Source organism: Scardinius erythrophthalmus, assembly GCF_964197995.2.
Source record: "Scardinius erythrophthalmus genome assembly, chromosome: 1".
Lineage (NCBI taxonomy): Eukaryota > Metazoa > Chordata > Actinopteri > Cypriniformes > Leuciscidae > Scardinius > Scardinius erythrophthalmus.
Genome location: NC_138221.1, coordinates 9078716 through 9103851, shown reverse-complemented (window position 1 = coordinate 9103851; position 25136 = coordinate 9078716). Strand labels below are relative to the sequence as shown.

The 25136-nt window shown below is 41.6% G+C and overlaps 2 protein-coding genes across 3 annotated transcripts in view; both read right to left on the bottom strand.

Annotated features, from left to right (window-relative positions):
- Positions 1–25136, bottom strand: part of LOC308700561 (CD276 antigen homolog) — a 1553888-nt gene that overhangs the window by 228113 nt on the left and 1300639 nt on the right. The window lies entirely within an intron of this gene.
- LOC308704680 (uncharacterized protein) overlaps positions 1–25136 on the bottom strand; it is a 179719-nt gene that overhangs the window by 8388 nt on the left and 146195 nt on the right. Inside the window, exon 1 of one of the 2 annotated variants that reach the window (XM_081389159.1) lies at positions 4688–4928. The exons of the other annotated variant lie outside the window; for it this stretch is intronic. The gene's annotated coding sequence lies outside the window, so the exon portion shown is untranslated. Of the gene's footprint in view, positions 1–4687; positions 4929–25136 lie in introns of those variants that run through there. 2 annotated transcript variants of the gene reach the window in all.

Genomic DNA, 25136 nt, shown 5'->3' with positions numbered 1-25136 from the left:
TATGATCTGTATGTTATTCTAATGTTGATCTAGCTTACTGCTGTATTCTCATATAGCAAATTAACTAACACATATAGTCTCTTATTAGCAATCGCGACCTGCTTCATACCACATTAATGTTAAAAAACATGAATGTTTTCACTCTACATTAGTGTTGCACGATATACCGGTACTACAAAAAGGTATCGCGATACCCAGCTATTAAAATCGGTACGATATGAAATTTTATTAGTACCAGTACTTTAATGGCGCTTTTCCACTGCATGGTACGGTACGGTTCGGCTCACTTGTGGCGCTTTTCCACTGCATGGTACGGTACGGTAGGGCTCGGTACGGCTCACTTGTGGCGCTTTTCCACTGCATGGTACGGTTCGGCTCGGTACGGCTCACTTGTGGCGCTTTTCCACTGCATGGTACGGCTCGCTTCGGCTCGCTTTAAATGGAACCACCTCTGTTGAGGTTCCAAGCGTACCGTACCGATACTAAAATGTGACGTGAGACACTGCTGATCACTGATTGGTCAGACAGACAGAATCGTCACTACCAGCGTCATTGTATTTGCTACCGTTGCTACACGAGACACGAAACACGGTAGATTTAAATAGCCAGTAACAGCCACCGCTGTAGCACCTGTTTTTAAACTACTTGCTTGAAAAGAAAAGAAAAACTTACAATAAATAAATGGCTGAATCGTTGTGAACGAAGTGCAGACGATCCTCTTGTTGGTTGCCGAGGAGCGGATCCAGTCTCTATAATCCCACATATTCTGAAGCGGTACTAACTGCAGTGGAAAAGCAAACCAAGCTAAAGTGAACCGAGTCGCGCCAAGTGGAAAAGCAAAGCGAGCCGAACCGCGCCGAACCGTTCCATGCAGTGGAAAAGCGCCATAAGAGTGACAGCACTCTAAATAATAAGAGCAGTATTTTGCGTTGTTGTGTGACAGCCGGAGTCAGGATGTGTGTGTGTGCAAAGCTCTGCTTCCACTGTTTTCATTCACTAAACGACGGAAGCAGAACAGTAAAATATACGCACAGCGAAACATGCATGCATGAGAAAACAAAGCGCGAGACGTGCTTGCGCTGCCGGGCTCAGACCTGAAGCGCGCGCACGTGCCTTTCACACTTTCACACAGCATGCGATCCGGATCGCGACTTCAGTTCTCTTTCGCGCATTATTAGGATTGAATAATCAAAATTCTCTGTAAAAATTTACGTCCTGGCAAGTATTCACGTAAACACAGTCGGGTATGTCTTTAGTGAACGAAAACCGTTTGTAAAAATAAATCGTGTTCCATTGGGTAGCGTTTAGGTCTTACCTTATATTCTGCGTGATTAATGTTAATGAAACAACAACACAAAATAGACAATCACCCAATGCTTGACTGAATAAATTTGATCTATTTATTAAGAATCAGTCTATAGTTAATTTATAAAGTTTTTTTGTTTCATCTACAGTAGCCTTCACTACTGTTTAAGAGTAGCATTCAAAAAAGAAATTAAGCACTGTTTATTTTATTTGTCTCTTAAAGTATTTGTCATTAAAGTATTAAATATCTATATTGTAATTATAAAATTAAATATCTCATTTCATGAAATAAGATGTTGGTCATCCCAAACCTGATCAGAATTGTGAAAGGTTAGCAAATGTTAACGTAATTGATAATAATGTCAATGTTGCAAACATCTTTGTAAGAACGTACACACTGGCATGTAATTATTATTATTTTATTTTGGGGAAGGAATGGTCAAAAAGCAGGGCAGGAACAGAGTTTTAAGTTTAAAAAAAAAATTTTTTTTATAAAACAATGAATTGTAAGTTCTGTCATATTTTTCAATTACTTTGTTTTTTTCCCATGGTATCGATTCATTTTCGGTATCGAGGTATTTTAGTCTGGTATCGTATCGAAGTCATAATTTTGGTATCGTGACAACACTGCTCTACATAAACATTATTAAATCCCTCAGCATGACAGCAAGTTCCACCATTCCGCATATCACTGCGTCATCAACGTACGCCTTCGTTATTGTATGAGGTTAGCGACCCCTCGGCAGCAAATTTTTTTTTCATATTGTATCTTTAATTACATCCCTACTTTATTTTTGATTTTTGATTGAAAGGAGTAAAAACAGACAATTAACTGGCATAGAATCCTACTGTACACAAGATTGATTTGATATTGTTTCTATGTTGATTCCATGTTAAATAAATTATTTATTTAAGGTTGAAATCCCAATTCACGCGTCACGCAAATTGAGACCGTGTCACGCATAATCTATGCTTGCTCAAAAAAACAGTTAGTAGATATACTCGAGCCCCAAGGAGACAAACGAACATTACTTGAACATTTCAGCACGCTATTGTTGCCACACAAACCCCTCAGTTGAACTGCTGACTAGGTTGTTGTCAACTTTTTCGTTGTTGTCATGACAGCGCACGCACGCGCATACCAGACACACTGGGAAGGAAGGAACTTTTAGATGCGCGCTTTCCAATTCGAAAAATTCGAGAAAGAGACTGTCTGAGAGGCAACGCCATCATCAATTAAAAAGAGAAGGTGTGAGTACAAGAAACAAGAAAGGGGAAATTAATATTTGTGGCTGAAAGGTGTTGAGGGGGATACCGAGAGGGCTTTTTGTGACCTTTGCAAAACGTCCTTCTCAATCGGACATGGAGGGAGGGGAAAACGAGGTCAATCGTATTTTTTTTTTTTAAATACTTTTTTTTAATTGTTCCTGTGGTGTTGAGCAACTACAATTCCTGTTAATCCTATACATTTATATTATAATTTATTAATTTATTTAAAGTAAATCAATTGTAATGAAAAATAAATAAAATTAAATAGTAAATCTTAAGTGGAAGTACATCTGTCAATTCATTGAATGTTCAAAATATTATGAGTCTTTATTTAGAAAAAAAACACACACATTGGTTGGCCTATTCATGAGCATACATCAAAAGTTACACGTTTAGGAGAATAGGGCATTATTAATACTATGCAAGGTGGTATGTGCTAGAAATGGGTAAACCACTATCAGTGAGTCTGCCAGTGGGGCACCGCCGCGCCAGGCAGTGTCCCACATTGTCCCTCAGAAACATACCCATTGTCCCCCCTTGGGCTTATTAGCAGGTGGTCACCCTAGGAAGAGCCCACTTTTATGTTTTAGGCTATAATTTAAAACAATATGTGCCATAATAAAACAGAGACAAAACTCTAGAAAATGTATACATTTTGTTTTGTTTTTATTTGGCACTATCAATTTTCAAATTTTCTTTCATTGATAATATCATGCTGTGGGTGGGAGTACCAAAATAAGGGCCTTGGCACCTAGGGCAAATTAAAACCTGTATAATATATAAGACTTTTATGTGGTTATTCTTTTAAAACATTGCCATATGTTGAATGCTTCACAAACTAGGCTAGGTAATGAACCAATTATTAAATGGAAATGCAGGTCAGAAAAGAAGTTTCTCAGGTGTGGTGGGTCATGGACATACAATTAAAAAGTATGTCATTTAAAGAAGAGCATAGAAACCATTTTTATAATATAAAAAATATACATAAAGTTATAGGCTACCTATCCTAATCTTAAATTTGATAAACAAAAACATCTGCCTCAACATATTTTTTCAACAGTTTTTTTTTAAAGCATCATTAACTCGACATTACTTTTATAGTAAGATAAAGTGTCTTGTTTTATTCATATTCATCTGTAAAAATTAAAATGTTAGACCAGAGAAAACCATGGGATCAAGGACAAAACTACTACAGCAGGACTAATCAAATATGTAGCCTACTATATTATTCAAATATGTATTTATAAATATTGTTCCTTAATATTTTGGTACATCCATGCCTTCTACACCAGTGTGTTTTTGTATTTCACTTGTTTACAAAAAGAGATGTTGGCCTAATTTGTATGATTAATGGTTAGTCATTTTTATCAATTAATTTGACCAACGTTTATGACAACCTTTGATAAAGTGAAGTATCAAAAATATGTTCAGTAGAGTCAGTATAAAGCAATTCAAAGCATGCAACATGCAACTCCAAGTTCTTATGTTGTCTTGAGTTATCAGCCAATAATTGAAAGGCTATTTTAATCATATGCAGACAACGGATATATTTGTAAGTATTTATTTAAACAGCAATCATACACATTTAAAAAGCTTAATCTCAGCCATTCATTAGAAACGAACAGTTCTATATCATGGACTGTCAACAACAACTAATCTGGGAGAAATTTGGCTTTATTGTAGGTCTTCCAACACTTCCTACAGGATCAGGTCTTTAATAGTTCATATAAACTTCATTTTAATCCCACCAGCGAGCTTGTTGGTGTTTGTTGACGTCAGGTAAAACATGGCTAACGTTAAACATTTTCTTTACTGTGGTAAAACCATGGTTAGTCTCGTAATGAGCTCGGTTCTGACGGCATGCTATATTCGTTTTGTATAGTGTGTGTGCGGGAAAGAGAGTGTGTGAGTGAGCATGAACTTTTTTGCGTGTTTTAACATAAACAGTATCATTAGCATAATCCCTTCGAGGATTGTAATATTATGAGTTATAACGATTGTATGAACTTGTTTGCGTGTTGTAACAAACAGTAGCATTAGCATAAGCAGTAGCATTTACAAATAACAGCGTATACAAAAATAATGAGACATCTACAAAAAAAAAAAAACGTACCTTTCTGAAACGTCCTGTAACCGCCGTTCGTGTACAAGTTCTGCTCGATTCCTCTGCACTAATATTCTCTAAGTCAGATTTGGGCTAAAATTGATAAGGCAATGTTGACGCCTGTGTTTACAACACACCGGAGCACATGCAACTGGTAACGCCCGTGACGTTTCCGGACAACGTGAACTAGGCGCGAATCACACACACACTGGCAAAGACACTGGGTCAAGTTGACCAATCAGAGCCCGTCGTGTATTTCTGAGGGAGAGGCTTCTTATAACCAGGAAATCATCAGACCGTTTTACGAGAGGACAGCAAAAAGTACATTACAAAAGGTAAATTATATGAAAAATAATGCGTTTTTTTTAAATGAAACATGAACACATGTTAGACTGCACCCCATAAACACAATCACGCAAGAGTCGTGAATACTGTTAGCGGAAAGTTTTTGTAGCCTTTACAATGTTGTGTCATTAACGATTGTAATCTAATGCGTTAAGGTTAACACTCAATTTTCAACTTCGCAGATCCTCTAACACTGACCAATATGAAAAATGACTGACACTCTCTCATACCATTACTGGACTTTATTAACCACCATCAGTCCAAAAATAAATATACAGTAATCAGAAAATCAACTTAAATAAGGCTACAATAATAAATGAGACAATATAGACAAATATACACAATATCCTACAGGTTTTCTTTTCTTACTGGCTGAATGTTTTGTGCCCAAGATTTAATTAGATTGTTATTTTAATGAAGATTTATTTTTTGTATCAGAAGTACATTAGAAAATTACAATCTAAAAGCTTTTTAAAGCAGAAGTTAAAGTCACAAAATTAAAAATGAATAATTACAAAAGCACAGACTAAATGTTAAGATGAATCTGAGCTTAATTGGCCTACAGGTATATTAGCCCACATTTAATTTACCCCATTAGTCCCTTTACAGTTATTGCTATCATAAAATACACTTAGTGGGTACGGAAAGTATTCAGACCGCCTTAAATTTTTCACTCTTTGTTATATTGCAGCCATTTGCTAAAATCATTTAAGTTCATTTTTTTCCCACATTATTGTACACACAGCACCCCATGTTGACAGAAAAACACAGAATTGTTGACATTTTTGCACATTTATTAAAAAAGAAAAACTGAAATATCACATGGTCCTAAGTATTCAGACCCTGAAGAGGGCAGCACTTAGACGTTTCTGCACCATATTTTGTAGAATTAAAACACTTTATCCCCAAATGTCAAAAAAATTACTTGAATCAATGAACAGCATTAATAAAGCTTACAGATCATTAACAAAAAAAAAAAGAAGTTGTTTTAGGGTTTAGTTACTCTTTAAACATGAGATATAATTCGTCTTGTGTATATCCAACGGGCGATCTTTGGTCTCGTAAATCTATAATTTGTTCCCTGGCCAATCGTTGTGGATGAAATTTCCTAACTTTATATTTAGGCTATTTAACTTTACCGTTGTAGTGTTAAACTAGAGCGTTGACTTTGTATGTTTGATTGCTTTATTTCTTATTTTATAGCTTCTTGTAATGCTATGAGTCAGATGCAAAGGAATCATCACTATGCAGATTACACCTCTAATGGCCAATCATGTAATAGCCGGATCAGGGTTTACCGCTCAGTGGAAGCGAGCCATTAGAGGTGTAATCTGCATAGTGATGATTCCTTCGCATCTGATTCACAGCATTAGCATACTGTGATGATGAAGGCCATTGTCCCACATTTAATTGTTGTACTAGGGCAGTAAATAGTTCTACCCATTTCACAACAATAGTTCCTGTTTTCACCTCATTTATTATGCTGATGTCTTCAGATCTCCTGTAAATTGACACTTTAAGATCATCTCACTGGTCTAAGACTAAGGGTATTTGTTGGTTACAAATATGTACTTTTTTCTGACCATTATTAAAGTCGGCATGAAACGGAAGTTGAGATTGTAATTTTTTCCTTGTTGTGACGCATATCCGAGTGAAACGGCTTCTGAAATTAGAAAAAAATGTAGGGCGGGGATTGATTTCGTCCTTCGGGAATTGATTGGATCGTTGGAGGTTTGGCGTTGCAAACAAAATCGAGGCAGATTTGAATGTCAGTTTACGTTCAGTTGTGGAGGATTTCTCTCCACCAGACTCCCCACCGTTACCCTCCCCTTCCATTTTTTATTTTATTTTATTATTCCCGCGAACCAAGATGAGTCAAGTCAAGTTATCAGCCTTATTAGACATTCTCTGTTATCAGTCAAGTTCACCCTCGAGAGCATCTCGATTATAGCCGCACCCTCATCGGCTCTGGCCGCACCCTTTCGCCATGGCACGTGACCGAAAGAGAAGAGAGGTCGTTTCGAGGGGGGAGGGAAGGGTAATGTATTTGATTAAAGATTATAAGGGTACATGAATTTTAAAAAAATAATGAAGTGCACAGATAAATCATTTATAATAAACACTACAATATTACATATAAGAAGAAGATTTGTCAAATTTGATTTCATGCCGACTTTAATATTTATTTTTGAATTTACAATATATAATTTGTGTTCTTTTCTGTATTTCTAGATATCTGCCTATATTTTAATTAGGGAATTAGTGGGAATCTTTAGGCACCTCAGGAATCCGATCCGATTCTCAGAGTCACGATCCGTTTACTTTTTTCTTATTAATTAATTAATTAATTAATTAATTAATTAATCCGAGTATACATTTTTATAATTTTTAATAATGTTTAGCCTGTCTGTGCTGTGAGTAGATAATACTTTATTTTAATTCCAACCACACAGCAACTCTTTGGCATTTTGTAAGGTGAGTCCACTTCAAAACTTGATACTGTCCACTCGATCCGATACTGTATCGGATTCTTTTCTCAAAGAAAAACTTAAAGGGATACTCCACTTTTTTGGGAAATAGGCTCATTTTCCATCTCCCCTCGAGTTAAACAAATGAGTTTTTACCATTTTTGAATCCATTCAGCCGATCTCCGGTTCTGGTGGTCCAACTTTTAGCATAGCTTAGCATAAATCATTGAATCGGATTAGACATGGGAGCAGCAGGCGCAATGATATTACACAGTGCCTGAAAATAGTCCCCAGCTAGGTAACTTCCAACATGACCGGCACTATGGTGCTTTTCCACTGCATGGTACGGTTCGGTTCGGTTCGGTACGGCACACTTTGGCGCTTTTCCACTGCACGGTACGGTACGGCACGGCTCGCTTCGGCTCGCTTTAAATGGAACCACCTCTGTTGAGGTTCCAAGCGTACCGTGTTTTCGACGTGCTGTTTCAGAACAGTTGAACTGTTCTGCAACAGTTTTGCAGAAGTTCAAGGCACAGGCAGAGTTTCACAAGGCGGGCTGCACACAATCAGAGAGGTTAGTTCAAGCCAAGGTTCAGTATATCAGAGTAAAGGCCAATTTATACTTCTGCGTCGGGTGCGCGTAGAAGGTACGGCGTAGCATACGCATTGACGTGTACCATACGTCGTACCCTTCGCCGTACCCTGACGCGCACCTCCTCAAAAATGTAACTACGCGTCGCGGCGACGCGGACCGCAAGATCTGTGATTGGTCGGCTTGGTAGCATCGCATTTCCGGCTACGCATTTCCGGCGTGTTCTTCTGCACCGCCCGCCATTTTTAAATTCAGAAGTTCAGGTGAAAGTTCAGTGAAGAAAATGGAAATGGACCAAGTGACCGAGCGATTAGTTGAAGAAGTGCGGAAATACAGCCATCTGTATGACTCGTCTTAAAGAAGCCGTTCACATGTGATCAATGTGGAAAAACATTTCCTTGGGAATCACACCTGAAGACACACCTGACATTTCATACAAAGGAGAAGCCACATTCATGTTCTGTGTGTGGAAAGAGTTTTTCACATCTGAAATCTTTACATGTACATCAGAAAATACACACTGATGTGAGAGAGTACGTGTGCTTTGAGTGTGAGAAGACTTTTACTACAGCAACATGTTTAAAACAGCACCAGAGAATTCACACAGGAGAAAAACCTTACAAGTGTTCACACTGTGACAAGAGATTCAGTGTGTCATCACATCTGAAATCACATGAGAGGATCCACACTGGAGAAAAACCTTACAAGTGTTCACATTGTGACAAGAGATTCAGTCAGTCATCACATCTGAAATCACATGAGAGGATCCACACTGGAGAAAAACCTTACAAGTGTTCACACTGTGACAAGAGATTCAGTGTGTCATCATCTCTGAAAACACATGAGAGGATCCACACTGGAGAGAAGCCGCACACGTGTGATCAATGCGGGAAGAGTTTCTCTATTAAAAGTCACTTGAAGATACACATGAAGATCCATGCAATAGGCCATAAGGTAAACTAGGAAAAAGTGTCTAGAAAGTGATTTTCGTTCCCACACCTGGGCACTACTTTTTAAAATCATTTTTGCATTGACAACACCTTTTTGGACTTTATGTTAAAAGTTCTCCGCAAAATATTGTGCAATTTTTTGTCACAATCCATAAATGTATACAATTGTGAATGAAAAAAAAACAAAAATTGTATGCTGTTGTTTTTGCTTGTAACTTTATTTATTATAATTTTATCAACACAAGATGACATTTATACATGTACCTAAACATTTAAGACAGGTATCGGTGCATTAGTATACTAAAGTGTGAATGTATACCATGAACACATTTGAAGAAAGTGCGCTTGTATTTCAAAATTTGCACCAATCAAAATTAAACATACACATTGTAAATTTAGCAAAACTGTGATGTTTTATACATCACATTTTTCAATAGGTCCTGTGTAATCACAGAAAGATAAAAACAAATGGCGAACAGTTAGACCCAGACACAATGATTTAGGTGTCTGCCTCCGGCCCTTAGATGCGAGATACACAATGTCTTGACAAATAGATATGACTTTTAAGTTCGTATCATCTGGAATCTCAACATAATGGGCCAGTGTTGGTTCCTCAGTTGCACCGAAAATCCAGGAAATCAAATTGTACAGTTCGAGTGGTACAACAGATTTAGCTTCGCTCACATTTAAATCGTCTGACGTGGGTGGCCACGGGCATTTCATACCGGGAGAGTCACATAGAAGCGTCTTTAATATCAATGCTGCACTATAAAGTGTCCTTGTGTCCTCTGCAGTATTGATAGAGGCCATTGAACTTGGTCTTTGCGGACCAGCTGTTGTACTTGCCGTGTTTTCACCATCACTTTGGCTAGTTACCTCAGTTGACTCGGTTGTTTCTGTACCTGATGGATGAGGTAGCCTGTCTATCAGCTTATCAGCAGACAGTGTCTCAACAAAGACCAGCTCACTGATGTTGCGCTTGTTGGGGGAGTGAAACACCAGCTGGGGGAAATCACGGGTCAACCTCCTTTTTCAATTTATCCTGCCTGAAACAAAGATACAGTGAAAGATAATCACAACAGTATAAAAAAAAGATATACCGGTATTCACACTGAAAACTATTTAGTTGTGTATCAGCTTCTACACATTATAAAATATAATTAAGATTTCATTATAATGAATTCCATTTTTGTGAGAAAAAATAAAAATGTTGCACAAATGTTTTTTACAATGCTGCAAAAGAAACTCATTGTATTTAAATTACCTGTAGTTTGAAGCATCAAGATCTTCATGTTTTTTCACAAGATTTAAAAAGTTTCTTCTGAGCTGCGTCATTGTCAGCACCTCTTGGTTAACAATTATTCGATGGCGGATTATCCGCTCACAGAAGATATTGTAGCTGGCATCGAAGGTTGGCTCATTTCTGAAAAGAAAACACATTAAAAAAAGCAAAGTAAATATTTTATGTGCCATAACTATTTCACAATTGCTTCCATTTTAAATATAGTATAAATAGTAGCATAATTGAAAGCAATTGATCAACCGATTTGAGTCGGGTTTTTTTTATTATTTTTCAGAAAGAAAATACATGTGCATATATTTAAATTATATATAATTTCTTTCACAAACCACTACACATTTTATCATATTGAATTACTGTGCAGAGATTATGCAGTCAAAACTGTGTTTACAGACAAAATGGCAATATACAGTCTAAGTAGGTGGTCAATGCTTTACTTTAGAAATATGCAACAGTGTGAGGGAATTATTCATTATTATTTGGTAATACAATATAATAACTAACTGTTCTTCTGAGGTCCCAGTATCTGTCGCAGTAGACTTTGTCAGGAATCTTGTGTACTGTCTGTAACAGGACTTGTGGTATCGCACCTCCAGAGACACACAGTCTTTGTCTCGAATATGCAAAAGAATGCTAGTGTCTTCCTTCATCTCAGCAGCTTTCAGTAACTGGCCTGTAAATAAAGCAAACTATAATTAAATTATTTGTAAATTAAAACATTAGGTAAAAACTGTGTTATAACAGTTAAACAATATTGAGTGTTCTGACTGTAGCTGTATGCAAAAAAGTGCAAATCTATGTAATTGAAAGTTAATCATGGTACCCAGCATACGACACAAAACTTCAAACGTGTGTGTGTACTTTTTACCTACCTGCTGACAACGTTTCTGCCTGTGAAAGATGGTCCTTCTGTCGTTTGCCTGCAACCTGTGATGATGCTGTGTGACACGTTTCTCGGCCGCATCCAAGCGCTTTTTGTCAATGAAACGCCTGTAGCAAGTGGGGTGAAACCCAGCGTCTTCGGGAACATTTTCATACTCAATATCGATTCTAGACAATGTTTGTAAGTTTCTGCTATTCTTTGACTCTCACCCTGCAAGCCAAGCCACCGTTTGGCGCTGTTTCTAAATGTATCCCACCGTGTGCGTGAAAAATCCTTTGTTTCTTCTTTACTGTGTGTATGGACGTGAGATGCATATAGCATTGTTTAGAATACTTTTTGCGGAGTTTTGAAGGAGGTCTGGCCGTAATTTTGTCGTCTTCGCTACTCGATATTGACGACAAAGGCGCAGACATCTTGGATTCATGTTTACATGTCGTTCCAAAAAGCAGCCACCTTATTGGTCTAGCGGGAAGCACGTGATGATTGCCTCATCACTCCTGATAAAAATATGATTACGCGAGGAAAGAACTATTGCCGACTTTAAACGCTAATAAAAAATAAACTGCAGGATAACTCATGGAGAACTTTTATTTTCGTGCTCAATACAAATAGGTGTTTTTTTTGGAACGAAAATAATTTAGTGCCCTATATATGGGAACGGGATTAAACGAAAACGGCTTCACCTTATGGCCTACAGTGGAAAAAACACGTTTGCAGTATTTAGTTTGATCAAACTCTTCAGCTGTGTTCTTGTAACTCTTCATCTCTCTCTGATGTGATCATGAAATACTCGTTGCTGCACTGTAAACAGGATACTGTGAAATTTACAGTAGCTTGCTGGCAGCAATTAGCAAGTAAGTTGCTGTAGTTCATTTCACTTCACAGTATGCTTACTGCAAATTTAATTGCAGCAACTTGTAAAAATGTTTACAGTATTTTTACAGTATGTAACGACTGCAAGTATGAACCAAACACAGACTAATCTTCTTCCAGAAGATTAATTCAAACTCTCCGCTTCTCGCGAATGAAGGGGGAAGATTTGTTCAGAACGTCTCATGATCATCACCAATCTTGCCATCGGGTCCGGCATCACCGGTCTGACTATTTAGAAGAGCCCCCCAACACTAACGAAATAACTGGTCAATGCTAGCTTTGTTGCCGAACACTGACTGGTTAAGAGAAAGACAGAGACCAAGGTCCCACACAGAGTCCTCACATTCCAGGCTCAAATCACCCATCCCGGCGCCGGTAAGGCTACAATGAGAACTTTTATGGCCAAGCGAACGGAAGAACATTGTCAATGTGAGGGGTTTTTTAAAAGAATGATTGGTTCAGAGATGGCACAACTCAGTGCTTTGTCAAGATACCAGCAGATGTTGCTGGACCCCACAACATTCCTGACCCCTCCCCCGTTAGGACCTCTGAAATCACCAAACCAGAGTTCTCTTTAAAGGGGGGGTACAATGGTGTTTCATGTATTCAGAGTTGTTTACAGTGTTAAAGAGATGGATTCTCATGCTAAACATGGCCAAAGTTTAAAAAAAATATTTTGGACGAATAACGGAGAATTTCTGTGCCGAAAATCTTACTTCCGGGTTGGTACAAGTTTCGGCTGATTTTTTTCGATCGTGGATCTAATGACGTAGACGAGAGTGGAACTCCTTATATGAGCATTTCTCTCGGAAAAGCGCGCCCGCGCACACGTCGACCAGAGGAGAGCGAGGCCGCGCACATCAACAGGAAATCATCGGCAGCGCTGCAAAGGATTTGTTCAAGAATGTCTCCAAAGTGTGTTTTTGGATGTGAGGGAAAGCTTACCGTGTTCAGCTTCCCAAAGAACCCAGCGTTACAGGAACAGTGGATGCAGTTTGTTTTTCCGGGGCAAAAACGGAGTTGTGCAAGACTGTTTGTTCCCTGCATTTTGACGATGATTGTTTTATAAACAAAGCCCAGATTGACGGATTTGCAGATCGTCTAATGCTTAAGGATCGAGCAGTCACAATGATAAAGGTTCGCGGTCGTAGGCGGTGAGTAAAACTGCTTCAAATGTCTCTGTGTGTTGTTAGCTATAGCTATCGGCACGTCAGCACAGCTTTAGCTTCGCCCACACGGCCCGCATCCAGCCGCTCGTTTTTTTCCGGAAAGACTCGGTACAGCCTATCTTTCTTTTATAAATATAATAAAACTAAAGACTTTTTGGAGATATGAAGGATACAATACTACTCTATAGGTACTCAAGATTAACAGGAGATTGAGTGAAAATGAGCATTTCACCCCCCCCCCCCCCCTTTAAACCAGAAAACTGAGATTTTTCCAATAACAATACATAAAATCATCCAGAACAGTTTTCGATGGACTTATTATAAAACATCATGCAACTACATAATCCTGTGTTTTTTCTACCACTTACATGCATGTTTTAATAAGATTATATCCCATGTAAGTCCTTTAATGATTGTAACTGTTAGATGTTTAAATGAAAGTGTGTTGTGTTTCATATCAGTATGATCGTATGCTCGTGATTCAAAGGATGGCTTGATTGAAATCTGTGTAAAATGTTTCGTATTCTTATAATAGTAATGATGTCTAAACTGTGGCCTCTGTACTCTCTGCTAGAGCGTGGAGAGTAAGGAGATCCCAGATCTCACTCTTAAACTCATTCTTTCCAAACTCTTTCTTTCATACTTTATTTATTTCTGTAACTTGTATGAATGCGTGTGTATGCGTGTGCGTGTTTGTGTTAGGTACTTTCTTGTGTGTTAGCATATAATTAATAAAGTATTGTTTGTATTTGAAAAGAGAAATATTATTTGTGTTATGTGCTTACGAATTTATTGTCTTGAACTTCGATTTAAGTTACCTATGCTGTTTCCCTTGATTATTTCTTAATTTATTGTTAGCTGGGGATTATTCTTTCTTGGCCAGGAAGATATTATATTTCCTAGAGTTAATAATTGTTTATGCTTTCTGTTCATTGGATGAACTGATAAAATGATCATACTATTGATTCTGCTACAGTAAATTTCTGGAAATAATTAATTATTGATCATAATCCGTTATGAATAATAATTAATTATATTTATACGGGCGTATAAACGCTACAAGTAATAATCACAGCACTGTTTCATCACCACAAATATTTTATTTATAATTTGCTGTAATTTTGTGTACTGTAAAATGAAGACACTGTTTTTGACATTTATTGACAACTTTTCACTCTAAATTTCAAAATGCATAGAATAAAAACAGTATAGCATAATTTTTTTTTTTTTTTTAATAGGTAAACATTTTTCTGTGAATATTTTGTTTTGTATACAACAACACTTTTCTGAAAATACAAATCAATCATGTTCAAGCTGTATTAAAATGTTCGGTTAAAATTAGAAATGTATAAAAGACTAAAATTATTTTTAAAAAGCAGGATATCAAACTAGAATTGGGTTCCCGAGCGTTGTTTTTCTCCCGAACTGTATTTTTCTTCTAAAACTGGACCTGAACTAGTCAACTTCCTAGGCTGGAGTCTTCTAACCTGCAGTAAAAGAAATTACATATTAAAGCTGCTGTCCGTCACTTTTTTGGGTTAAAAATTATAAAAAATAAGTGTTTGAGCAAGTACATAACCAGCCAGTGTTCAAAACTCTGCTTGCGTTAGCTCGATTCAAAACGGTAAGCTTGTAATAATGATTTTAATTCCAGTGGTACTGGTGGATTTCCACGGGAAATTCGAGCATGTCTTTGCGTCATTACGTCACAGCTGTACACATAAAGAAGGAGTTTCAGCTAGTAGGAAATATTGCGTGTGAGTAGGGATGGACATCGTTAAGAAATTATCGATATCGATGCCATTGTCGACCCTGCTTATCGATGCGATTCCTTATCGATTCCCATATAGATTCCTGTACCATTTGCTGAACACTTACAGGGTGGCTTTGAGAGTTGTTGGCTTTGAATGTCTAATTTAAAGTGGTTTTAGATAATGAAAACCAAGTGTGCAATATCAATACAGAAGTTGAATGCTTTGAAATTTCTAAAAAAAGTAAACATTTCTAAAACAAAGCTTTGTATTGTAATCACACTTAGTCGACTGGTGTGTGTGTGTGTGTGTGTGTGCTAAACTATAAAAGAGTAAACAACGCATCATTTACATTTTAACTTTAACTTTTATTGTGTTCACAAAAACTTCATCAATTAATCATTTAAACATTTCTAGCAGTTCTTGTGCAGAAAAACTGCTTTTTCTGGGAGGATCCTTGATCTCTCCAGGCTGATTGTGTCTCCAGCTGTGTAGAACACCCGCTCTGAAGGAGTGGAAGATGCCTGAACACACAAATACTTCTCTGCTAAAGCAGACAGTAGGGGCAGACTGCCACTATTTTCCCACCACCAGAGTACAGGGTCACCTGACATAGGAATGGCAGGAAGGCTGCTGTAGATTTGCACTTCCAAATCTACTTGCTCACTGATGGTCCGGCGGGCCTGCTTCGGGACAGTTGAATGCGACATTTGGTCCTCTTCTTCAAACAGCCCCTCCAAGGCTGTCTTGCAGTGCTTTGCAGGTGGGGACTGAAATAAAAAATAAAATAAAAATTACAAACCTGCTTTAGAGAGGAATGTTAGTAGTACACTCTTTGTAATGAACTAACAGAGATCAGAGCTTACATAGTCTTCCTCTTCTACCTCTTCCTGGTCTTCTTCTTCCTCCAGTGTTTGAGCTTCTTCTTGCTCCTGCTTAAAAACAAATTGTGAGTCCCATATACAGTATGAAATTGGTGTAAAATGATAACAATAGCAGACAGACAGTCAAATACCTCTTCTGTGATGGCCATCACCACTGCTGCTGTTCTTAGCCTTTCCCAGATGGCATCACTCTCAATTTTCATCTTGAACCTTGGGTCCATTACTGTTGCCTCTTCCAAGAAGATCTGCACTTCTTCATTCTTGAATTTAGAAAGAAAGATTCATGTTTAACAGAGACAAATGTGAAATTCCCATCCACATCAGCATATCGGTTTTCTTGAGCAGTGAACATTTGTCCTCCATGAATATGTCAGTCAAAGTACCTGGTAGCGTGCAGAGAGATCAGTCCAAATCTTTTCCTTTATGTTCCTTGTGAAGGCAGAGTCCTGTGCTTGAATGGTAGTGTTTCTCCAACTTCTTTGAAATTGGCAGAATTTGACCACGTTGGACTTCTTTCGCTTGAGATGCAGAGGGTGGATGTGTATAGCACACCCATCAGATGAAGGAACTCCTCTGCCCTCCTCATGTCTTCAGTCCGTAAATTCTCCACCGGAATTCATAGGTCCCTGCATAACTCCGACTGGTTTTGAGCAAAGTATCTGAACAAATAGTGTAGCTACTCAATCAGTGACAGGCTACAGCTACTAGCTAACTTTACCTCGGTGCACAGACTAACGTATAGCCTACTATCAATTCAACACAGCTCAAATTTCAGAGTAAGGACTTCCAGATTTCGGTATTCGGTTACAGTAGGCTATCATCAAACAGAATCCTGAGCGAATGCGAATATGTGTAAGCATAAAATTACTTACCATTCACCACATGACGCTTTAGCGAGTTTCAGCTGTGGCCACACTCGATCGTCTAGCCTTAAAGGTCCCATGACATGAAATTTCCACTTTTCTTTTTAACATTAATATGAGTTCCTCTAGCCTGTATTTGGTCCCATATGGGCTACATGTGAAGCGAGTGAAGCATAATAATTGCTCAATAATTGGATGTACAAATGAACATCGAATGGTCAATACAGAGCTGGGCTTGCTGAACGTCGGACAAGTAAGTCAACAAATGATATATAAGTGTGTTGCTTTACTGTTTATGGTTACCTAGCTTCTTACATGTAGAATGTGGCTGTCACATTAGCTATGCAGCTATGCAGTTACTTGCGCTAATGTAAAGGTAGACAGCATCAAGTTACACACACTGTAACGCGAGTGTTGTACATTTCTTTGTTATTTGGATAACCGTTTTCCTGTTGGTTATATGGCGCGCGATATCCGCATTTCAAGATCGCAGAGCTTGATGTAATTGTAATAAGATACATTACAGTCGTTACAGATCTCTCATGAAAAGGCAACAGTAGGTTCGCGTTAGCTACATGATAATAAAGATAAATTACAGACGTTACAGATCTCTCATGAAAAGGCAACAGTAGGTTCGCGTTAGCTGCATGATAATAACTGTAAACCATCCGGATAAAGTACCGTATCCAGACATAATATTTTAAACTAACCATTCGGAAATGTCCTGCTGGAGCCGCTGAGTTGCAACTTCTTCATCCGTTGCTTCTCCATCTGGATCAGATTCTGGGTCAAACTGAAATGCTTGTACGACTGTGTGTCTTCGTGCCATTGCAATATATCCAACGTAAACGTGCGTGGTACTGTTGCGCAAGATGGCCAAGGCCACACCCACCCTCCACCTGGCTGCCTTTCTCCTCCTCATTAGTATTTAAAGCTACAGACACCGAAACGGCCCGTCTGAAGGAAGCTCATTCTGGGACTGGCTTGTAGTGGCTATAATTCTGCACCAAGGCTGAATTTTTGGAAAGAGATTTCAGATACAGTACTAAGGACCACTAAGGAATATATTAAAGCCTACAAAAAGTAGCATGTCATGGGACCTTTAAACATGCGCAAGGAAACTGTGGGCCGTTTACACGTCATCAAATTGTTTTTTACATTAACAGAACTTAAAATTAAATACATTTTTGATTAACTGAAAATGTTAAACTCTGTCAAGTCATGATAGTATATTTAATCAATAGGCATAATTTGTGTGTCATCCCAGCTCAATAAAATAACAATTACAAGTAAAAAGTCTAACAGTATCTCAGTGTACAGTAGAGCTTTCGGGAGAGAAAAGGGTGTCTGCCTCCAAAGTAAAATAAACTGTTAATAGTTTAACATTACAGCATGTTTTAATATTTTCCCCTGTCTAATCAAACCCAGACAGACATATATGATGATGTTTTAAACCTCATGTTATTAAGTTAAAATGTGATCACTTATATTATTTTACCATGGCTTGGAAGATATATATTTTTTAACCTCAACATAGCATAGCCTAACCCCTTCGCTGCTAGCTTTCCTCTTCTCTGCTCTGCGTCAATAACAAGCAGGGCCTGAAATTAACACCCGACCACACACCAAATGCGGGTGAATTCTGCAATTGGCGGTTAACACTGTCAATCTACCTGCCACGCCAATGAGAATCGACCCTTCGCGGGGAGTTTGATTGACGGCGATCTGGCCAATCATAATCCGCCTTTTTTTGTCCGACAAAGCAGTCAGGAGAGTTCAAGGTTGGATGATTTGAACTTGAAAAAACGGAGTGTACTGAGTAGACCTACTACTGACATCTTTCCGCAGTTAAAACTACATTCCTTCTTATGTTCATTCATGTTTATTTGATGCTATAAATTAACTAGAAGGAAGAGATGATCGGTTCACGAGCAGCTTTAACTGAGGCACCACAGTGATCTGTCAAGACACATTACAGAGCCACAAAATGGTATTGTCTAAATTTCTTTAAAAATTACCAAATTTTAACGCTGAGACTTTGTTTAATATCAAAAGTAACCTGGACTGTCTTGTCTGTCAGCGTCTCTGCTGCGCGATGTGTTTTTCATTGCGTGAGATCATGGTTTGGCGTGAGCGCGGTGTAGCTTGTCGGACATAGCAACAGTAACTAAAGGGGCCGGGTCTTTGCGGGTTTTTTTTTTTTGCAACTGTTGTTCTTTGACATTTATACGAAGTCAGCTATTTCGTTGGATTTTAGCTAAAAATGTGGCGGCACATTACTGGAGTAAAGAAAGCATCTGTGAAACAGCGCAGTTGGGGTGTTTCGGAACGAATATGTGATCGGAGAGAAAGATGAGGCCCGTCTCTGACTACGTTTGAATGTGTGAGTTAAGTATTAAACTGTTCGTGAGATGAGATGAGATAATGCAATGCTGACATAGGCTACAGTACAATGACAGTTGCACAGATGTTGGGAGTGTCACAGTGTCTGGTTGTGTTTCCCTTGGGTTCACTAGAGGTCCTCGTTCTCACGGTGTCATTCACATTAGACTACATTTCCCAGCATTCTGTTCTGTCACTTATCTGATTATTGCACTCAGCTGGTTCCCATCACCTTGTTAGTTCTGTGTGTATATATGCCCTGTCTGTGTTAGTGTTTGTTACGGAGTCCTTGTTATGTCTCACACTTCTTGGTTTGTTCCTGCTTGTTCCTTGTGTTCATTGTTCTCATTGTTCTCGTTTAGATTGCTTGTATGGTATTTGACTCTTGCCTGGACTGGATTACGTTTTACGGATTACCCAATAAATATCTCACTGCACTTGGATCTACTTTCTCCCTCATTGTGTGTTGTGACAGAAGGACTCCGACACAATGAATAGATCCAGCAGTTCGGGATTCCGTAACCCTTCTCCTGTGTATGGGGAAGGAAGGGGACCACAGAGAGGAGGTTCGCAGGTCGGGGAGGAAGCGCCTCGACTGAACATTTTTCAATGTTTTGCCTTATGGGCCCAGCAGACTGAGGAAGCAGCAGCGGCTAAGGCTTCAGCGAACTCGTCCATCAGAAATGGTGAGTCGTTTCTGGGGACTCGTCTGGCGAAGTTCTCCGGAACTCGGGGAGGTTGCAGGGGAGGAGGTGGTCGACAAATTCCACGACACCGTCCTCCGCCTTGCCATTCTTCTGATCCGGAGCCGCCGGACTGGTCTAGTACAAGATCCTCGCCGCTGGTTCCGTCCAGCACAAGATCCTCACCGCTGGTTTTGTCCAGCTCAAGGTCCTCACCGCTGGTCCTGTCCAGTTCAAAGTCCTCGCCGCTGGTCTCGTCTAGTACTGAGGCTGCACCTCGCCATCAAGGACGGAGGAGGAGGAGAAGGGCCTCTTATCTCCCCAACGCCCCGGTGGTCGTCCCTGTGCAGCATGCGGTCATTTCAGAGGCCGTCCCTGTGCAGCGTGCGGTCATTTTGGAGGCCGTCCCTGTGGAGCATGCGGTCATTTCAGAGGCCGTCCCTGTGCAGCGTGCGGTCGTTTTGGAGGCCGTCCCTGTACAGCATGCGGTTGTTTCAGAAGTCGTCCCAGTGCAGTCCGCTGTTATCCCAGAGACCATACCAGAACTACCCGTCATCTCTCCTGCCACGGTCAAGAAGGTAGTCTTCCTTTTCTACTCATTGACGGTGTTACATGCTTGGAGGAGGTTCAAGATGGCCGCCGCCGAGCCTGTTCACGTCGCGCCTGCTGTGTCCCCTGACAAGATGGCCGCCTTCGAGCCTGTGTCTGTTCCTGAGCCGGTGGTGCCAATTCCAGTGCCTGAGCCGTTGGTGCCAGTTCCAGTGGTGCCAGTTCCAGTGCCTGAGCCGGTGGTGCCAGTTCCAGTGGTGCCAGTTCCAGTGCCTGAGCCGGTGGTGCCAGTTCCAGTGCCTGAGCCGGTGGTGCCAGTTCCAGTGCCTGAGCCGTTGGTGCCAGTTCCAGTGGTGCCAGTTCCAGTGGTGCCAGTTCCAGTGGTGCCAGTTCCAGTGCCTGAGCCGATGGTGCCAGTTCCAGTGCCTGAGCCGTTGGTGCCAGTTCCAGTGGTGCCAGTTCCAGTGGTGCCAGTTCCAATGGTGCCAGTTCCAGTGGTGCCAGTTCCAGTGGTGCCAGTTCCAGTGCCTGAGCCGGTGGTGCCAGTTCCAGTGCCTGAGCCGTTGGTGCCAGTTCCAGTGGTGCCAGTTCCAGTGGTGCCAGTTCCAATGGTGCCAGTTCCAGTAGTGCCAGTTCCAGTGGTGCCAGTTCCAGTGGTGCCAGTTCCAGTGCCTGAGCCGGTGGTGCCAGTTCCAGTGGTGCCAGTTCCAGTGGTGCCAGTTCCGGTGGTGCCAGTTCCAGTGCCTGAGTCGGTGGTGCCAGTTCCAGTGCCTGAGTCGATGGTGCCAGTTCCTGTTTCTGAGTCGGTTGTGCCAGTTCCAGTGCCTGAGCCGGTGGTGTCTGTTCCTGAGCCGGTGGTGTCTGTTCCGGTGCCATGGCCGCCCGAGGGGTCGTCTCCGCCCTGGCCGCCCGAGGGAAAGTCTCCGCCCTGGCCGCCCGAGGGAAAGTCTCCGCCCTGGCCGCCCGAGGGAAAGTATCCGCCCTGGCCGCCCGAGGGGTCTTCACCGCCGTGGCCGCCTGAGGGGTCTTCACCGCCGTGGCCGCCCGAGGGGTCTTCACCGCCGTGGCCGCCCGAGTGGTCGTCTGCTTCGCCTGGGCCGCCCGATGAGCTGTCTGCTTCGTCCTGGCCGCCGGCTAAGCCATCACCCCCGTTCCTGTTCCCCTGCATGGTCCTGGCCCTCCCATCCCTCCCTCGGATTTTTCACGTTCCACCTTCCTCTTGGACTCTTGTGTTGTCTTGTTTGCTGTCATGGAGCGTCTGGTAGCCGCTCCGTAGAGGGGAGGTTCTGTCACAGTGTCTGGTTGTGTTTCCCTTGGGTTCACTAGAGGTGCAGCGTGCGGTCATTTTGGAGGCCGTCCCTGTGGAGCATGCGGTCATTTCAGAGGCCGTCCCTGTGCAGCGTGCGGTCGTTTTGGAGGCCGTCCCTGTACAGCATGCGGTTGTTTCAGAAGTCGTCCCAGTGCAGTCCGCTGTTATCCCAGAGACCATACCAGAACTACCCGTCATCTCTCCTGCCACGGTCAAGAAGGTAGTCTTCCTTTTCTACTCATTGACGGTGTTACATGCTTGGAGGAGGTTCAAGATGGCCGCCGCCGAGCCTGTTCACGTCGCGCCTGCCGAGCCTGTGTCCCCTGACAAGATGGCCGCCTTCGAGCCTGTGTCTGTTCCTGAGCCGGTGGTGCCAATTCCAGTGCCTGAGCCGTTGGTGCCAGTTCCAGTGGTGCCAGTTCCAGTGCCTGAGCCGGTGGTGCCAGTTCCAGTGGTGCCAGTTCCAGTGCCTGAGCCGGTGGTGCCAGTTCCAGTGCCTGAGCCGTTGGTGCCAGTTCCAGTGGTGCCAGTTCCAGTGGTGCCAGTTCCAGTGCCTGAGCCGATGGTGCCAGTTCCAGTGCCTGAGCCGTTGGTGCCAGTTCCAGTGGTGCCAGTTCCAGTGGTGCCAGTTCCAATGGTGCCAGTTCCAGTGGTGCCAGTTCCAATGGTGCCAGTTCCAGTGGTGCCAGTTCCAGTGGTGCCAGTTCCAGTGCCTGAGCCGGTGGTGCCAGTTCCAGTGGTGCCAGTTCCGGTGGTGCCAGTTCCAGTGCCTGAGTCGGTGGTGCCAGTTCCAGTGCCTGAGTCGATGGTGCCAGTTCCTGTTTCTGAGTCGGTTGTGCCAGTTCCAGTGCCTGAGCCGGTGGTGTCTGTTCCTGAGCCGGTGGTGTCTGTTCCGGTGCCATGGCCGCCCGAGGGGTCGTCTCCGCCCTGGCCGCCCGAGGGGTCGTCTCCGCCCTGGCCGCCCGAGGGGTCGTCTCCGCCCTGGCCGCCCGAGGGAAAGTCTCCGCCCTGGCCGCCCGAGGGAAAGTCTCCGCCCTGGCCGCCCGAGGGAAAGTATCCGCCCTGGCCGCCCGAGGGGTCTTCACCGCCGTGGCCGCCTGAGGGGTCTTCACCGCCGTGGCCGCCCGAGGGGTCTTCACCGCCGTGGCCGCCCGAGTGGTCGTCTGCTTCGCCTGGGCCGCCCGATGAGCTGTCTGCTTCGTCCTGGCCGCCGGCTAAGCCATCACCCCCGTTCCTGTTCCCCTGCATGGTCCTGGCCCTCCCATCCCTCCCTCGGATTTTTCACGTTCCACCTTCCTCTTGGACTCTTGTGTTGTCTTGTTTGCTGTCATGGAGCATCTGGTAGCCGCTCCGTAGAGGGGAGGTTCTGTCACAGTGTCTGGTTGTGTTTCCCTTGGGTTCACTAGAGGTCCTCGTTCTCACGGTGTCATTCACATTAGACTACATTTCCCAGCATTCTGTTCTGTCACTTATCTGATTAAGTTCTGTGTGTATATATGCCCTGTCTGTGTTAGTGTTTGTTACGGAGTCCTTGTTATGTCTCACACTTCTTGGTTTGTTCCTGCTTATTCCTTGTGTTCATTGTTCTCGTTTAGATTGCTTGTAAGGTATTTGACACTTGCCTGGACTGGATTACGTTTCACGGATTACCCAATAAATATCTCACTGCACTTGGATCTACTTTCTCCCTCATTGTGTGTCGTGACAGGTAGTTGGGAACCGGTGAGAAAATGTCCGGTAGCCTACCCGGTAACTTTACCAGTAATAACAATATTAATTTAGTTCTGCTTAACCGTTCCTGAACGCTGTAACTAACAGCTGCCCAGCCATCAACACAGCCACGTGTGATTTGTTTACAAGCTGCACTAGGTCTATATCTGTATTCTAAGAGTTATTATTACTTGTATGGATCTCGTTAATAACTTGACAGCACTTAAATGTGTATTCTTACAAGTTAAAGGACAAATGTTTGTGCAATTCCTTTTTTTTCCACCTTTTATGAGGCAAAAAAAAAAAAAAAAACCTGGCTGGTCAAAAGTCACTGTGGCGGGTGTATTTTTAAATCCACCTGCCACAGTGGCTGGTGGTCAAAAAAGTTAACTTCAGGCCCTGATAACAAGTACTGTTCTCAGAACAGGTTAAAGCGCTGATAAAGCTGTGGAGCAGATTTGAGGAAGTGAAACATGGTGTCGAAATGTTCAGTGTTTCCTTGTAGCTCAGAGTGTGGTAATGGACTCTCTTGTCTAGTGTTTAGTGCTGTTATCATCCTAGGTCCCCTCTATATTTAATTTTTCTTTCTTTTTTAAAAAGTTTAAAATTAAGAATTTTTTTTCTTAAAATAGCAGTTACTGCCAAACATATTCCTGTTTTCTGTAATATTGACCAAGACATAGTCCTGTTCTGAATCATCTATTTCCACATTGTCTGGTTCAGAGTCATCCTGATAGAAATCACTCTCCAAAAAAAGATATGTACCTTTAAGACGGCAACCTTCCGGCCTCTCTTGTGAAGCCGATACAGAAGTAACTTAAACTGCAATTCATCGACTGGCCACTAGAGACAGGCTGCAGAAGAGAGTCAGTTCCACATTGAGGAAGTGTCTAGAGACTGTGAAACATGAGCCGTTTCTCAATATGCGTTCTTGTCTGTACTTGAGTTCTTGTGGACTTGTGAAACGTCATCAGTCGCTGCCCAAGTACTGTTCCAATTCAAAGTTCACATCTAGCCAAGTCCAGTTCAAATCCCCGGATGTGTTCTTGATCCGCCCCTTTTACCGAGGATGCATCGAGAGGTGACTTGTGCGGACAGGTATTCCAGAATGCATCTCACACCAACCAGCAAGCGTCAATAGCGGAGGAGAAACCCCGCGTAATTTAAAAATACTGCTGTTATTGTGTCACGAAATGTAGTTTTAAGAGTATTTCAGGCGAGAATGTAGTTGTTTAAAGCTCAAATCTTGGGTTTATTTATAAAGATATAGCGCCTATTTGAAAATTTGATCTGACGTTTTCGGAGTTGTGAGAACCAGGCAATCGGACGCTCGGTGCTCATGTACCCCACCGAGAACAGCCTTACCTCTGTTAGTGCTGCAGTTGACGTTTGCCGTTGGCTCGGATGCCTCTAGTCTAGTGGTTTATCATGAGATATAAATAGTCGTTTGTATATCTAACGGACGATTTATTTATTTATTTTATTTGTATAATCTATAATTTGTTCCCTGGCAAAACGTTAAGCTGAGGGCAAAGTGAAGTTTCATAGCTTTATTTAGTCTATTTAACTTTAATGTTGTAGCCTAGAGAGCTGACTTATGTTTGACTGAATCGTTTGCTTTATTATTGTATAGCTTCTTATAGCCTATACCTTTAGGCTACTTATACTTTTATAATGGCTATAATTGATCATTAAAACTGACATTTAACAAAAAAGGTTATGCCATTTTATTTTATATTATTTAAAA